The sequence below is a fragment of the Malus domestica genome, chromosome 06 (assembly GCF_042453785.1).
Source record: "Malus domestica chromosome 06, GDT2T_hap1".
Lineage (NCBI taxonomy): Eukaryota > Viridiplantae > Streptophyta > Magnoliopsida > Rosales > Rosaceae > Malus > Malus domestica.
The window spans coordinates 26790395-26796394 of record NC_091666.1 but is presented as its reverse complement, the minus strand read 5'-3'; positions in this window follow the sequence as shown (position 1 = coordinate 26796394).

Genomic DNA, 6000 nt, shown 5'->3' with positions numbered 1-6000 from the left:
GAGAATCTGTAATTAAGAAGCTGTCACCATTGTTGCAGATTGTGACGAAATCTTGAAGTAATCTTGACAGAGAACAACAAACCATAAACACTTGGTGTGTACACTTTGTAGAACGTAGAATCAAAAGAAAGGGTGAAGACAAAGCACCCAAATTTACCAGAAAGAATCACAGTATTGCAGAGGAAACTTGAAATGTAGTGGAAGCAGATGAAACCAAGATCAAAGAACCGTCAAGCTTCTATGCTTGTTCCAACGATGATACCATGTAAATCATTGAAGAATTTGGTAAGAATTGTTATGCAGAAAGAAGAAGATTGAGAGGGTTTAGAGAGATAAGGAATCTTTGGAAATGTATTAATCTTTCTTGTTAGCTACAACTGTTTATTACGAGCCATACATTCTATATATACTAACACTCAAACGGGTGGTTACTGTTCTAGGGCAGTGTGCGGACCAAAATGCCCCTCAAGTTGGTTTCAGGCATTCCGTTTTGTCTTTTTTGTACAGTAAAATCCCGAATTTGACCTCATTTTGTGCTATTTGCCGGTTATGCATGGCTTGGACTTTGTTTCCGTGCGTGGGTTTTGTATTTTCTAGGGAAGATAATTTACTTTTTTTATTCTGCATGTCTGTCTTTCTGACTTGCTTTTGGTTGGTAGTTGTGCTCTTTGACCCTGTTCTTAGTTTTCTAACGTTGCACGCAAGATTTATGGCACAAAAACAAATAAAAATGATAAAGTAATGGGTTGTTGGACAAAAAATTAAAAAATGTCAGGAGTTAAGCCCAAGCAGATGATTTGTAGCACAAAAAAGAATAAAAAATTATAAAAAAAATTGGTTAGAGAGTAAAAAATTGATTAAAAAATGTGAAAAGCTGGTTTGGTGTGTTTGGTTTTTGTTTTTTAATATTTTCTCCTTTTAGCATACCCATGTATAGCTGTTGGCAAAACAAAAAAAATATTTTAAAAATGTGATTAAAACAGGATCACGTGGTTTGTGGCACAACTAACAATAAAAATTTATACATTCTTAATTTTTTAAATCCATGTATAGCTGGTGGATGGACCGAAAAATATTAAAAAATATGATGCACAGTAAATTTAACAGTGCCTCTCCTGACACAAAAATATGATGCAGCACAGTTTTGTTAGGCCCACGTGTTGGTCATCGTGTGGTGCTTTGTTTGGGTTTTATTTTGTTCCATTTTGTTTCCTCTCATTTTCAACTTTGCTTCATTGTCGCTTTAACCCATTTTGTTTTCTCTCATTTCCATCTTTGTTTCGCGGTCATTCTTGCTTCGGGTCGTTGCAAATTTTCGTGTTGTTGCTTTCAGTCGGTGTTTTGTGCAATTCTGCAGCCTGCGGTTGCTCGGAAAATACAAAATCAATGTAAGGTTTTTATTTGCACCCTGCGAAGACATCTGTGTTTAAGGTGAAGAGTTTTGAAATTATGTGCTTTTAATTCGAAGGATAGTGTGCTTGCTTATTGTTAATTATTTTTATTTCATTTTGAATTTGTTAGTTTATCTTTTGTGCATCCAAGTATATGATTCAATGTTTAGACTGGATTTTTGTGGTTTTGAGTTTGTGGGTTTTTTTGGGTGCATGAGAAAATGTTATCCAATTGTTTGATTCAACATTTTTCCTTAATCTGTTGCAACTTTGCTGTCAATGTGACCCTTTGTCAAACTTTGTTTTCAATTTTTTATTTTTTCTGTGCTGCTTTTGTAAAATTGAAGTAGGAGTTTGACGGATGTTGATGAATCCCGCAATTTATTGGCGAAAAGAACAACACCTTTTGTAATGTTTGTAGTCATTTACCCACAAATTATTTTAACCATTTATTTAATTAGGAATGAAAGAAATCAATCCTTTCTTTCATATTTGTTTGTAGATTTGTGTTATGCTGATTCTTATCTTTATAAAATTTATTTCTCTTTTAACAGATTCAATGGAAACAGTTAAGGTCACCCCCTATTGCAGAATTGTGTCCTTACATTAAAGCAAACAAAATAAAGATTCGTGTATGTAGGATATGGAAATCTAGCATTTATGCAATTGTTCACAAATACGTAACACTACACTGTATCTTGGTTGATGAAACGGTAAGCCATCATTGTCCCATAATTTAAATTAAGTATTTTAACAGTTATAGTTATGTCATAAGTTTTTTTTTTCATTTGTTAGTTTGTTAATTTATATTTATGTTTTTATATTTCTTTTTTTTTTCAACAGTTTGATTTTTTAACATGTCTAAAGTGTTTTTTAAATCTTGGTTGTGATAGTTGACATATTTTCAGTTAGTTTATTTTATCCATTGTGCTCATTCAATCTCTATGTACCAAAATATAATGTTTTTTGCTATTTACTTGCTCATAAGTTTTTTAATTCTGTTATTATTTTTTTTTTGTTTTTTCTTTTCTTAATATGGCATATGATCAATTACGAAGAACAATGCGGTTGAAGCATCTGCGTCAGACATCGATTGTGAACTGGTAGTCTCAAAGATTGACGCTGGTAGTTGTTACGAAATCATGAAATTTTGCACGGTCAAAATCAGAAGACAGTATAAAGTGGTGCCGCATGAAACCCAGGTTATATTCACTGGTACAACAGTATTTAAAAAACTATCTACCGTCTTTCCACCCATCCCTCGACATCGGTTTTTCCTACTAGATTTCAACATACTCTATCCCCGTCTGAACAGAGATGATATTCTTACAGGTAACATCAATACGTGTATATTTGTCTATATATATATATGTCTGTATCTACATGTCAATCAATTAAAAACATTTATGTTATTTTTTCAATGAAATGAGTTTTGACTTTATTTTTGTATTAACTTTTTAAATCATAAGATGTGATTGGCCATATAACTGCGGTCCAGCAATTGGAATCAAAACAGATTAATCAAAGACTAGCGCAGAAGTGTGATATACACATTGAGAATATCATGTTGTTCTTTTCCTTAACTGTTGCAATTCCAATTTGTTAATATCATTTTCTCTGTTAGGCTGGGAAGAAAATTTAGTGTTTGTTTCTCATTTGTTTTGTGCACAGAAAAGAAGAATTGTCTGTTACATTGTGGGCAGATATTGCAGAAGCTTTTTGTCTTTATCGATCCAGAAGTTGTCTTTGCCGATTATTGTTGTATTTACAAGTTTAAAAGTCAAGATTTACCTAGGTAACTCATTTAACTAAAACCCATTTATTCTATCTGTATTTGGATATGTTCTTACATTTCTTGCTATATCTTATTTTTTTTCTTTTTTATTTCTTATTTATACACTGTTAGAACCTATTTGTTACAGTTTGTATTTCGTTTCTAGCATTGCATGTTCAAATTATTTTACCACATTTTTATATGTATCCATTACAATTTTTTCCTCACATTTAAACATCTACCATCCAATTAAAAACATTTACTCATCTATGATATTTGCTAATATTTGTTTTACAATTCTGTTATTATTTTTTGCCATCAACAGAGAACATCATCTTGAATAGTACTGGCTCCTCCCTTTTTTTCATCGACCCAGACATCCCGGAGGTTAACTCATAAATCAATGTCAGTGCACTTCTAAAATCGTCATTCCTGTTAAAACCTCTAAACATGCTGATTTTTCAAAATTTCTTATTTTCTTTTTAAACTTGCAGGTTCTCAACCTATAAAGTCCTTGTAAAAATACTGCCTTCTTCTTCAAGGCAGGCAAATGAGGCTGAAATTTTGTGTACAGCAAGAAGAGTAACAATAGATGAGCTGGCCTTTTTGGATCCTGATTTGTATAAGGTATACAAACGATTTATGCTTTTCTATCTTTGTTTTTTTTTTTTAACATTTACCTGCATTTTTATATATTGAACAAAAACTAATTTTGTTGTTGCTCTTACACGTGTCATAAAACATTTGACAGAATGATACATTCCTATGTAAAGCATTTGTCAAACATTTTGACACACGTTATGATTGGTGGTATAATGCTTGCCCTAGCTGTGTCAAACAAATGCATAAGGACCCATCGACCGGACAACTCATCTGTCAGAAACACCCTAACCAAATTCCAACACCGTGGTAACATTCAATATGCAAGTTTGTTATTCTGTCTTTTTTTTTTACTTTTTCTATGATTTTCAATTCCATGTTGTTTCTTTCCAACTAAAAAATGACTTCAAATCTATAACCTCTGTTCTTTAAACTTCTTTGCTCTGATTGTTAACAATGAGTTATAAGCCATTAAAAAAACTCATGGAATTTAGTTTTTAAATATAGGTACAAAGTTAATTTGATTCTTGAAGACAGCACTAATGAAATTAGTGCTTTGATAATTGGCAAAGCTGGAGAAAAACTCTTTTGTATGCCCTGCAAAGATTTGGTCATGAATCAGAGATTGATTGACCAACAACAACTGCCTAATGAGTTTTTGCGACTAATTGGGCAAAATAAGATTTTCCACTTGCGATTCGGAAATAGAAAAAATAGTTTCAACTCAAGTGATGTGCTGGTTTACAATGTGTCTGATGATACAGCTATAGAACCAATAACTCCACAAATCTTACCAAGAGCAGTCATAGTATCTTCCACTACTGTATCATCTTCGACCTCACCACCTGAAACAAGTGGAGAATCACATAAATGAAAGAGGGAGCCTGTGAGGAAAGCTCTGTTTACTGGCAGTGAACAGAGGTATAGATTCAAACTCCATAGTATCATAAAATCTGATAGTTTTATTTTACTTCCCTGTGTTCAAATATTCATATCTTCTGCTTTGCTTAATATATACATGTCAAGAATCTTTTTTTTTTAAGACAAAATTTGAGTAAAGAGATACAAATTATAGTTGGACAACATTTTTTTATGTTTTATCCAATAAAATGTGCTCATCAGTCATGGTCATTTAAAACAGTGAAGCAGAAGAAATTTCAGAAGTTATCCAAAAGAATTTGATGAAATGCCTATCAAATTGCTGAAAAAAAGCTTATGCAAAAACAGATGGTCCATCCAAAAATTAAATAGGTAAATATGGTTTCATTTTGCTAAATTCTTTGCTTCAAAACTGCTTAGCTGTGAACTTAATCACTTTCTAAATGCCTTGCATTATTTTTCTCTGTACAGGTTGGTTTCTCAATGTCAACACTGATAATGCTCCTGCTACAAGACGTTTCCTCCTCTGCTACAATATATTTTGCATCTACTCTGTTTCATACTCTGTATTAAACTTTGTCTGATATCTTTGGTGGTTTGTAAATACCACTTTCTGCACAAAACTAGACAATATTTTTTGCACCTTCGTATACCAGCATTTGTTAATTTTTTGTGTACAGAAGCTGGTTTAGTTTTTAGAGCACAAAGAATAGCTAAATTAGAATATATAGCTCTAATATTTTTTGTATCCCTGTAACAAAGTATTTGCTAATTTTTTGTTTGTAAATATGATCATCCTAATCCAAAAACAGTTATAAGTGATGTGATCCAATCATAAACTTTCATGTTTATCCATATCTTCTCACAATTCAAGCTTTTCTCCAACTTTTCCATTTTCTTTGTTATTAATGTTGTTATTGCTTTGCAAATTCATTTTTCAAGTCTTTAATATAGCATTTCACTCTACTTTAAAACCCGCAGCAACGCGCGGGTATAAATATCTAGTAATAGCTATAGTAGCTTGCACTTTGAGCTACAATCACAACAAATTTAGCTAACTTTTTAATCTCTTGACACATGTCAATTCCATAACCATAAAATCTTAATACTCCTAACAGTAGCTAGTAGTAAACTAATTAGTCCAAACCACTAGAAAGAAAAATTTAATTTGAAGAACAACCAAAAGAAAATGAAATCGATGAGTGATCTGATGACGAATCAAGATATTGCCTACTGTGAATGATTTGGGATTAACTGTATCGTAATGAACGTAGCTCGGTTATTGCATGCATATATGGTTTTACTTTTATTGCTGCATTATTTTAAGTGGTCCACGGAATTTTGCTTTTAGAGAGA